Here is a 12799-nt window from a genome sequence, read left to right as displayed (position 1 = left end):
CATGCACTCCTTCAATCCCCCTGGACCTACTCATGCAATCACCCAGGCATGACCCATGCACTCTTTTAATCACTCAGGCAGTACACATGCACTCCTCTAATCACCCAGACATTACCTCTACATCCATGCAATCATGGAGGCATTAGCCATGCACTTACAAAATGGCCCAGGCATTACCTAGCACTTACAAAATCACCCAGGTATCATTGATGCACTCCATCAATCACCCAGACATTACCCCTGCACTCCTGCAATCATACAGGCACTACCCATGCACTTCTTCAATCACTCAGGCAGTATGCATGTCCTCCTCCAATCACACAGGCACTACCTATGCAGTCTTGCAGTCACCAAGGTATTACCTATGCACTTCTTCAGTCACTCAGACATTACCCATGTACTCCTTCAATGACTGAGGCAGTACACATGCACTCCTCCAATCACCGAGGTTCAACCAATACACTCATGCAATCACCCAGGCATTACCCATCCAATCATTCAATAATTCAGGTAGATCCCATCACTCTTCCAATCACCCAGGCACTACTCATGCATTTATGCAATCACCCAGCCATTACCTATTTACTCCTCCAATCACCCAGACATTACTCATGCACTCATGGAATCACTCAGACATTACCCATGTACTACTGCAATCACCCAGACTTTGCTCATGCACTCATGGAATCATCAAGGTACTACCCGTGCACTATTACCCATGTACTCCTTCAATCACCCAAGCACTACCCATGCACTTGTGTAATCACCCAGGATGAACCATCCATTCCTTCAATCACTCTGGCTGTAGCCATGCACTCCTCCTATCACCCAGACATTACACCTGCACTCATGCATTTACCCAGGCAGTACCCATGCACTCCTTCAATCACTCAGGCAGTACCCATGCACTGCTTCAATCACCCAGACATTACCCTCAACTCTTGCATTCGCCCAGGCATTACCCATTCACTCCTTCAATTACTCAGGCAGTACCTATGCACTCCTCCAATTGCCCAGGTGCTACCCATGCACTTATGCAATCACACAGGCATTCCCCATGCACTTTTTCAATCACTTAAGCAGTTACATGCACTCCTTCAATCCCCCTGGACCTACTCTTGCAATCACCCAGGCATGACCCATGCACTCTTTTAATCACTCAGGCAGTACACATGCACTCCTCTAATCACCCAGACATTACCTCTACATCCATGCAATCACGGAGGCATTAGCCATGCACTTACAAAATGGCCCAGGCATTACCTAGCACTCACAAAATCACCCAGGTATCATTGATGCACTCCATCAATCACCCAGACATTACTCCTGCACTCCTGCAATCATGCAGGCACTACCCATGCACTTCTTCAATCACTCAGGCAGTATGCATGTCCTCCTCCAATCACACAGGCACTACCTATGCAGTCTTGCAGTCACCCAGGTATTACCTATGCACTTCTTCAGTCACTCAGACATTACCCATGTACTCTATCAATGACTGAGGCAGTACACATGCACTCCTCCAATCACCGAGGTTCAACCAATACACTCATGCAATCACCCAGGCATTACCCATCCAATCATTCAATAATTCAGGTAGATCCCATCACTCTTCCAATCACCCAGGCACTACCCATGCATTTATGCAACCACCCAGCCATTACCTATTTACTCCTCCAATCACCCAGACATTACTCATGCACTCATGGAATCACTCAGGCAGTACCCATGTTCTACTGCAATCACCCAGATATTACCCATACTGTCATGGAATCACCCAGGTACTACCTATGCACTATTACTATCACCGAGGCAGTACCCATGCACTTCTTCAATCACTTAGGCAGTACCCATGCACTGCTTAAATCACTTAGGCAGTACCCATGCACTGCTTAAATCACCCAACCATTACCCCTCCACTCAAGTCAAGTCAAGTCAAGTCAGAGAATTTATATAGCGCACTACATACCCAGAGGGTCCCAAGGCGCTTAGAAAGGGGAGGAGGATTACTTGTCAAATATCCATGTTTTAAGTTGCTTTCTGAATGCTAGGTGGTTCTGGGTAAGGCGAAGGTAAGCGGGGAGTGAGTTCCATGTTTTAGCAGCCAGGTATGAGAAGGATCTGCCTCCCATGGTGGTCTTGTTGATGCGAGGTACAGTGGCGAGGGCTTGGCTGGAAGAACGTAGTTGGCGGGAGGGGGTGTAGAAGGAGAGTCGTGAGTTGAGGCATTCTGGTCCGATGTCGTTGAGTGATTTGTGTGCGTGGGTTAGCAGTCGGAAAGTGATCCTCTTATTGACAGGTAGCCAGTGGAGGTCTTTAAGGTGACCAGAGATGTGTTCGTTGCGTGGGATGTCTAATATGATCCTGGCTGAGGCGTTTTGGATTTGTTGGAGTTTCTTCTGGAGTTTAGCGGTAGTGCCTGCGTAGAGGGTGTTTCCGTAGTCCAGTCGGCTCGTGACCAGAGCATGGGTGACTGTTTTCCTTGTTTCGGTGGGGATCCAGCGAAATGTTTTTCTAAGCATGCAAAGAATGTTGAAGCAGGAAGAGGATACGGCGCTGACTTGTCTATTCTTTGAGAGTGAAGAATCCAGGATGACGCCTAAGTTCCGTGCGTGGTCTGTCCGGATGGGTGCTTTTCCGAGGGCTTCCGGCCACCAGGAGTCGTCCCATGCAGAGGGGGATGTACCTAAGATGAGGACTTCTGTTTTGTCTGAGTTCAGTTTCAGACGGCTTTGTTTCATCCATTCGGCAACTTCTTTCATTCCTTCGTGTAGGTTAGTTTTGGCGGTGCTGGGGTCATTGGTGAGAGAAAGGATTAGTTGAGTGTCATCCGCGTAAGAGATGATGTTGAGGTTGTGTTGGCGGGCGATGGCCGCGAGGGGGCTCATGTATACGTTGAAGAGGGTGGGGCTGAGTGAGGATCCTTGTGGTACGCCACAGATGACTTCAGTGGCCTCGGACTTGAATGGTGGGAGGCGGACTTTCTGAGTTCTTCCGGTGAGGAACGAGGTGATCCATTCAAGTGCTTTTCCTTGGATTCCGATGTTATTGAGGCGTTGTAAAAGGGTGCTGTGGCAGACTGTGTCAAATGCTGCAGAGAGGTCGAGGAGGATGAGGGCGACTGTGTCTCCATTGTCCAGTAGAGTTCGAATGTCGTCTGTTGCTGCGATGAGGGCGGTCTCAGTGCTGTGTTTTGCTCGGAAGCCAGATTGTGAGGAGTCGAGGGATTTGTTGGCTTCGAGGAAGGCGGCGAGCTGGTTGTTGACAGCTTTCTCGATGACTTTGGCCGGGAATGGGAGGAGCGAGATGGGGCGGTAATTTTTGAGTTCGGTGAGGTCCGCTGTGAGTTTCTTCAGAAGGGCGGTGAGTTCAGCGTGTTTCCAGTCTTCCGGGAAGGTGGCGGAGTTGAGGGAGCTGTTGATGATGTCTCGGAGGTGCGGTGCTATGACGGAGTCCGCTTTGTTGAAGATGTGGTGAGGACATGGGTCTGTGGGGGATCCTGAGTGGATGGAATTCATCAGGCGGATTGTGTCCTCAGTGGAAATTGGGTTCCAGTCGTTAAGGGTGTTCACGGGGGGAGAATGTTGAGCAAATGGTAGGGTGGGTTGGTTTCCGGGTTGGTTGTCGAAGCTGTTGTGTATGTCTGCAATCTTGTTGTGGAAGAATGAGGCTAGGGAGTCGCAGAGGGCTTGAGAGGGGGTGATGTCGTTGGAGTTGGCCGAGGGATTGGAAAATTCCTTGACGATGTTGAAAAGTTCCTTGCTGTTGTGGGCGTTGTTGTCAAGTCGATCCTTGAATGCTGTTTTCTTGGCCTTTCGGATTAGTTGGTGGTGAGTGCGGGTGGCGTTTTTGAAGGCGTCCTTGGTGCTAGTGGTTGGGTCTTTTTTCCAGGCCTTTTCGAGGGAGCGGCAGAGTTTCTTGGACTTCTTAAGATCATCGTTGAACCATGAGGCCTTTTTGCTGGCAGGTTTGTTTTGACGTTTCTTCAGTGGTGCTAAGGTGTCGGCGGTGTTGGATAACCATAGGGTGAGGTTGGCGGCGGCTTCGTTTGCGTTAGAAGAGTGGGCTGGGGTGTTTAGAAGGAGCGATGCGGAGATCTGGTCCGTGGTGATTTTGTTCCAGTTTCTTTGCAGAGTCGGTTGGAGGTGGTTGGTGGGTTTCGGCTTGTTGTAGGTGAAGTGAACGCAGCTGTGGTCAGTCCAGAGGAGATCCGTAGTGTGGCTGAAGGAGACATGATTGCTGGAGGTGAAGATGGGGTCGAGTGTGTGACCTGCGATGTGGGTGGGCGACGTGACCAGTTGTTTAAGTCCGAGGTTGGCGAGATTGTCCAAGAGGGTGGTGGTGTTGCGGTCGTTGATCTTTTCAAGGTGAAAGTTGAGGTCTCCCAGAAGGATGTAGTCTTTGGAGGGGAGCGCGTGAGGAGTGATGAAGTCCGTGATGTCTTCACTGAATTTTGCGTGGGGTCCTGGTGGTCTGTAGAGGAGGGTGCCTCTGAGTGTGGTCTTGGGGTCGATGTGGATCTGGAAGAGAAGGTGTTCGGAGTTGGTGAGATTGGCGTCAGAGCTGGTTGAGATGCGGATTGATTTCTTATGGACGATAGCGATTCCTCCTCCTGTGTGGTCGGTGCGGTCCTTACGAATGATCTTATAATCTTCAGGGATGGCAATGGTGATGTCTGGGGCGGAGGAAGCGTTCATCCAAGTTTCTGTTAGGAAGGCAACGTCCGGAGAGATGGTGTCTAGTAGATTCCATAGGTCAATGGCGTGTCTGTGGACCGATCGAGTGTTGAGAAGGATGCACTGTAGGTGGTTGGGGTCAGGAGTCTGTGTTGTGGTCGTAGCGGAGATGTATTCGGTGCCGATGAATTTGCAGGAGTAGCAGGAGAAAGGTCCATGGGTGTGTCCGGGAGCGGCTTGGACGCAGTTTGGGACGCGACCGGAGTTAAGGGCTAGGAGGGTGGCGGCATCGTAGGTAATGCGGGGGGGCTGGGCAGCGCGAGGGGCAGGGGGTCTGGCGCTGGGCGCGGTCCAGGCGCGGACGGGCGTAGACGGGCTTACCTTTGGCGCACCTTCGGCGCGGGTTTGGCGCGGTCGCTGCGCGTGAACGCTGCGCGCGGGAACTACTGTCATATATGGATAGTAGAGGGGGAGGGGCGAGGGCGGCTCAGCTGGGAGGTGTGGCGGGCTCAAGGGACGGAGCACAACAACAACAACAAGCTCCAAATGGAGGGGAGGGCAGAGCAGGGCGCCGGGGGATCTCACAAACAATGCGCAGGTCGGGTTAAAATAAGCAAGAAATGAAAACGGAATGCACACGCTCTTAAAACGCCAAACTTAGTCACAGTGCAGCTTTGAGATAAGCAAGTAATGAAAACTAAATGCACGCGCTCTTAAATCGCCAAACTTGGTCACAGTGCAGCTTAGAAATAAGCAAGTAATGAAAACTAAATGCACACGCTCTTAAATCGCAAAGCTTAGTCACAGTGCAGCTTAGAAATAACGATACCACGTTTTAGAGGGAGCGCAGGCAGGGGAGCGATCACTCGAGGCAGAAGCGAGGAGTGAATCACAGCGCTGCGTGGTCAGAGGACGCGCTTTAATGCTAGTGGGAGGGCGGCTCAGCTGGGAGGCGTGGCGGGCTCAAGGGACGGAGCACAACAACAACAACAAGCTCAAAATGGAGGGGAGGGCAGAGCAAGGCGCCGGGGGATCTCACAAACAATGCGCAGGTCGGGTTAAAATAAGCAAGAAATGAAAACGGAATGCACACGCTCTTAAAAAGGCCAAACTTAGTCACAGTGCAGCTTTGAGATAAGCAAGTAATGAAAACTAAATGCACGCGCTCTTAAATCGCCAAACTTGGTCACAGTGCAGCTTAGAAATAAGCAAGTAATGAAAACTAAATGCACACGCTCTTAAATCGCAAAGCTTAGTCACAGTGCAGCTTAGAAATAACGATACCACGTTTTAGAGGGAGCGCAGGCAGGGGAGCGATCACTCGAGGCAGAAGCGAGGAGTGAATACAATCACCCAGGCATTACCCATGCACTCCTTCAATCACTCACCGAGACATTACCCATGTGCTTTTCAATCACTCAGGCAGTACTCATGCTCTCCTTCAAACACCCAGTCACTACTCATGCTCTCTTGAAATCACCCAGGCATGACCCATGCACTCCTTCAATCACACAGGCAGTACCCATGCACTCCTCCAATCACCCAGACATTACCTCTGCATGCATGCAATCACCCAGGCATTACACATGCACTTACAAAATAACCCAGGCATTACCTAGCACTTACAAAATCACCCAGACATCATTGATGCACTACTTCAATCACCCAGACATTACCCCTGCACTCATGCAATCATGCAAGCACTACCCATGCACTTCTTCAATCACTCAAGCAGTATGCTTGCCCTCCTCCAATCATCCAGGTACTGCCTATGCAGTCTTGCAGTCACCCAGATATCATTTATGCACTTCTTTAGTCACTCAGGCATTAGCCATGCACTCCTTCAATGACTGAGGCAGTACCCATTCACTCCTCTAATCACCCAGGTACTACCAATGCACTCATGCAATCACCCAGGCATTACCTATCCACTCATTCAATCATTTTGGCAGTACCCATGCACTCCTCCAATCACCCAGACATTGCACCTGCACGCATGCAATCACCCAGGCATTACCCATGTACTTCTTTGATCACCCAGGCACTACCCATGCATGTATGCAATCACCCAGCCATTACCTATTTACTCCTTCAATCACTCTGGCAGTACCCATGTACTTCTCCAATCACCCAGACATTGCTCTGGAACTCATGCAATCACCCAGGTTTACCCATGCACTCCTTCAAGCACCCAGACATTACACCTGCACTAATGCACTAATGCAATCACCCAGGCATTTCCCATGCACTTACAAAATAACCCAGGCATTACCCATGCACTTACATAATCACCCAGACATTATTGATGCACTCCTCCAATTACCCAAATATTACCCCTGAACTCATGCAATCATGCAGGCACCACACATGCATTTTTTCAATCACTCAGGCAGAATGTATGCCCTTCTCCAAACCTCCAGGCACTACCCATGCAGTCATGCATTCATCCAGGCATTACCCATGCACTTTTCAGTCACTCAGGCATTACTCATGCACTCCTTCAATAATTCGGGCAGTACCCATGCACTCCTCCAATCACCCAGACATTACACCTGCACTCATGCAATCACCCATGCATTACACATGCACTCCTTCAATCACTCAGGTTGTTCCCATGCACTCCGTCAATCACCCAGGCACTACCCATGCATTTATGCAATCAACCAGCCATTACCTATGTTCTCTTTCAATCACTCAGGCAGTAACCATGCACTCCTCTGATTACCCAGACATTACTCCTGCACTCATGGAATCACCCAGGCACTACCCATGCACTCCTTCAATCACTCAGGCAGTATCCATGCACTCTTCCAATCACCCAATACAATCACCCATACACTTATGCAATCACCCATGCATTACCCATGCACTCCTTAAATCAACTAGACAGTACCCATGCACTGCTTCAATCACACAGACATTACCTGTGCACTCATGCAATCACCCAGGCACTATCCATGCACTTCTTCAATCACTCAGGCAGTTCCCATGCAATTCTCCAATAACCCAGGTACATCCCATTTACTGATGCAATGGCCCAGGCTTTACCCATGCACTCCTTCAGCCACTCAGTCAGTACCCATTAACTGCTCCAATCACCTAGACATTACCCTCCACTCATGCAGTCACCCATGCACTACCCATGCACTCCTTGGCCCACTCAGGCAGTACCCATGCACTCCTCCAATCACCCAGACATTACTCTTGCATTCGTGGATTCACCCAGGCATTATCCATGTACTCCTTCAATCACTCAGGCAGTACCCATGCACGTCTTCAAACTTCAATCACTCAGGCACTACCCATGCACTCATGCAATCACCCAGGCATTACCCATGCACTACTTCAATTGCTCAGGCAGTACCCATGCACTTAAGCAATCACCCAGGCATTAGCAAAGCACTTTTTCAATCACTCAGGCTGGACCCATGCACTCCTCCAATCACCCAGGCACTACCCATGGACTTATGCAATCACATATGCACTACCCATACACTTTTCCATATATTCCACTTACCACAATTCATACAACAATTACAAGTGTATCTATTTTTAACCAAATAGGCGTTTCTGAAAATAAATTTTTTTTTCCTCTTTTTTGTTTTAATTTTGTTGTGGTTTTTTAACTCTTTTTTTGAATTTTTGGGGTGTTTTTTTTTACAAAAACAGAAAAAATAAACAGTACCAACAGTGAACATGTTAAAAAATTATGGTATTATAAACTCATTGCATAGAAAAAAATATATATGTATCACTGGTGGTTCCTAATAGCATCCAGCCAGGCATCTAGTAATTGCTCACCAAAACATAGGATCTTTTTACATTTTACACAATGCTGCTTCACTCTAGCCAACTCAGAATGATGTTTGTTGTGCCAGATAAGGAAGAAGCAGATGACGTGCTTGGCCCAGCAGCGTTGTCCTCACTTGCCTGCTTTTTTTGGTTCAGTCAAAGCAGTTCTCTAGCAAGACGTCGAGGGTGTATTGTCTGCAGATGTTTTAACATCGATGACGTCCAACATGAATACTTTGTTTCGGAACCTCGTGAGAGGGCATTGTGACAAATGGTGCAGGTTACTTTTTGGGTATTCATCTTTTTCTACCCCGGTGGTATGGAGAAACTGCCCACACAATACTTTCATACCTTTTCTTGATGGGTTCCTCTAGGTCTTCTTCCTCTTCAGGTGGAAGCTGCCATTATCAGATCAGTGAAAAAAAAGGCAAACAAGAGGAGCAGAAGACAACAGGTGTGTCAAATGAGATGCTCTTGAAGGAATGATAAAAATGGGTGGGGTCCTTCAAGTTCTAGAATCAAAAGGTTTTTACCAAAAAAATTGTTTCTGTTGAAGTCACATGGGATTTGTGCACCCAACGCACAACCAGCTTGCACCCAAAATGATTCCCCAAAAGTATATTTAACAATAATATATCATTATTACAATTACAAATATATGATATTTATAATTAGATTAAATAATCTATTGCTTTATTATACATATTAAAGTTATATACATATAGTTTGAAAACATAAAAATGTGCAATGGATTCGAGCACCTGACGCGACCCCCGGAAATATGTACGTTATGTTATGCGGGGCCGAGATTCACACACACTTCGCATAACAAACGCGCAATCTACACAACTTAAACAAATATTTGGCAGAATTCTTGGCCATGTCATGAATGATGTAATATGTGATGTCATCAGCAGTAAATTGCGAGGCACAAGTTATAGTTAGCTCAACTACCTATAATGGCCTAATTTCTCTGGTTTTGTATGAGTGAAATGTCCAACTAACTATAACATCCCTGAAACCTGTGTTTTTTTCAGTGAATATATATCTATATATTCACTGAAAAAACACAGTTTTCAGAAATTTTATAGTTAGGAATTAGCATTTAAAAAACCTTAGATATTCACAGAAAAAAACACTGGTTTCAGGGACGTTAAAGTTAGGCTGACAGTTCACTCATACAAAACCAGAAAAATTCAGCCATGAGCTAACTATAACTCGTGACCCCGCAATGCACTGCTTATGACATCACATATTACATCACACATGACATGGTCAGTCACATAACTGATGACATCTCAAATGACATCACTGATGACATCAGTGATGACATCGTCCAGTGACTGAATGTTTCTAAATAGTTTAAGAATGATATGTTTATATCCAAACAAAGAGTTGCCCCTGATGAGGAATTCCCTCAGCAAACTTTCTTCCTTTAAAAGTGAAGACTGCAGCTTCTTTGCTTTAAATTCCTTTAACTAAATGGCTCTACGCATTTCAGATTTCACTCCTTGATCACAATCCTCTTGCCAAAACAACAAATAGCAAACTAAATGTGAAACACCTGCACTTTTATCCAAAGTGTCAAGCCTCAATGGATCTAGTCTCCCACCCAGTGGACGTTTGCACAAAACAGCATTGTGGTACTTGTAGTTCTCACATATTACGTATTCCCTTGTGGGTGTTTGCCTCCTGTCTTTAATGTTCGAGCTATTATCCCCAGTGATTAACAAAAAAGGGGTGACCCTGTGTCCCTCAGAACCTGGGTATTCAATAGTTAAACAAACAATGGTTCTGTCGGGTTAGGCAGATTACTTGAACAATGCTCATGAGTCTAGCAGAACAAAAGAAAGCTCTCTGATACACACAATGCAATTTGAGAAATGAATACTCAAAAAACAGAAGACAAAGTCAAAAGGTCAAAGAATTGTATTGTATTTCTTCCAAAACTGAACCGAATTACTTTTTTCAATACAAAAAAGGACTGTCATAAATACATGCAATTGCTGTGACTTTTTTGTGAAATAGTGCTCAATAAATGTGACAACAAATATGAAGGAAATTCATACATATACATATATACAAAATTGATTTTAATAGCCAATCCTGAGGGAATTAAAATTTGTTCAGTTGAGTTCTGCCCTCCTATACCTACAAATGCTTGATTCTGTCCAGGTCACCTACAGTGTAGCCAGTTTTTTGGTTGCGGCAGCGCGCCGAAACAAAAAGAGACTCCCCTAGCTGAAATCATTTGTAGGGTGAAATCGCCCCAAAACCAAACCTATTTATTTAATAATGCACTGTGGACGGTCTTAAATTGTGGTTGGTTTATGGATTTAGGATACCCATTTTATTCTGTTTTTGTATCAAAGAATTTATTATTCGATTCTTGTAAATATTGAATTGTAATCATGTGCATAATTTTTATAATTTTAACATGTGTAACATTGATTTTTGCATTGCTTTTATGGTTTTTATTAACCAAAATAAAGAATCTTGACTGACTGACTGACTGATTTTAATAGCCAGATATCCAATGTTGACTAAGGATTCCTAAATGAGTTGGAAGGATCCCGGTGAATCTAGGCTTATCAAAGCTTATGTTCATGGCCAAAGACCTTTTTTTTATGGAGTTTTATATAGCGCAAACTTGACCCGAATCCGGTATCAGAGCGCTTTACATAGCACCAGTTGCATTACACGAGGACACATTAATTTTTGTGAGGCACAGGGAGATAAAGGGGCATATTATCAAGCACAGCTTTAACAATATCGCCGCTTTAGTGGCAGAAAACTGCCGCTAAAACAGCAATGATGGGCTTGATAATACGCCGTAGAGAATTCCCATAGAAGCCCATGTTCCTCCCAGAACATGGGCTTCTATGGGAATTCACAAGGGCATATTATCAAGCCCATTATTGCAGCTTTAGCAGTAGTTTTCTGCAGCTAAAGTGGCGATATTGGTAACGCCTTTTCTTGATAATATGCCTCCAAGTTATTTGCCCAGAATCACAGGACGATCAGCGTCATTGCCGCGACTCGAACCTAGTTCCCTAGATTTGAGGTCGACTGCCCTAGCCGTTAGGCCGACACCTCTCCCCTGGTGCATTGGGTTCATAGCTGAAGTCACTGATTTCGGCCCTGCAAACTCGAGCCCGCTGCTCATTGCTGAATACTTTGATCTGTTCACTTTGTGACACAGTGTAAATTTAGGGTCTTGCAAGTATTCACTTATTGAAATCTCTTTGTGGACTGTCATAAAGGTCAAGAGAGATCTATAACATAAAAAGGAATTCACCCCAAGTCCCCTGGCTTTGCCAGGACTGGGCGGAGTCAGACATACACCTCAGGTTTACAATTCTTTGATGTAACAAAACATAAACTGCTAGTCTCCAGCCATGAAAAGTGGTTGGAAGAAACAGCTGGATCTCTCTCTTTCATCAAAAACATATCTGCCTTGGCAAAGTGTGAGGGTTTAACCTGTCTCCCCTATAGCTAAACCAGGTAGCTCCATCGGACTTCAGGCAGAATAGCTAGATCTCAGATGGTGAGGGGAAATTTTCAGGAAAACAGGCTCAGGGTTAAGGGCCAGGACAGGTAAAGGCAGAGGTCGTTAGCAAGAAAGTGGAGAGGAGTAGAGCGAGGAGATAAGCAGGGTGGGGACTGGGGACAGGACAGGTGAAGGCAGAAGTCAGTAGCGGGAAAGCGGAGAGGAGTAGAGTGAGGAGGGGTACGGGGAGGGTAGTCTGGTGAAAAGTTCCCATGGATCTGGTGGGCTATAGTTGCCAGCTTAGCCAATGTGCAGGTACTCGGCTGATTCTCCAGTGCCGTCTCAGGTACAGTTAGGTTATGCATGATTTTTGATTTCCCCATTGTGCAGGCTGGAGAGGTTCTTTGCGTGCGGAGTGTTGCCGGTGTCCGGGAAATGCATAGGTTATCCGTGATGAAGCGGAATGGGCGCCATTTTGTGGCTAGGGGGCTTACGCAGAGGTCGCATAGATGGTGGTAGCATGCTATCATCAACGCTTATCTATATTGCAATAAAAAATCCAGCTATAGAGGCAAAATGTGCAATTATTGTGGAAATCCAGCAATAAAAGCACAGCAATAGGCAAATCCTTGTAGATAGGGCAGGGTGGACTTGTACTTACAATCCACCTCCCACAGGATATAATGGCTAAGTAAGATTCAAAGGAAACATAATGAAACCTGCGATAAGCGCGGTTAGTGCTACATTTCTCATCGCTACGCGAGTGAGCGGCCAGATTGATAATAGGAGAAAGTTTATTTAGCAACATTTTCCACGTTATTTTGGTAAGGTACCCCCACTT

Source organism: Lissotriton vulgaris, chromosome 4_1 (genome assembly GCF_964263255.1).
Source record: "Lissotriton vulgaris chromosome 4_1, aLisVul1.2, whole genome shotgun sequence".
NCBI lineage: Eukaryota > Metazoa > Chordata > Amphibia > Caudata > Salamandridae > Lissotriton > Lissotriton vulgaris.
The sequence above is the reverse complement of the archived record's forward strand: the minus strand, read 5'-3'. Positions refer to the sequence as shown.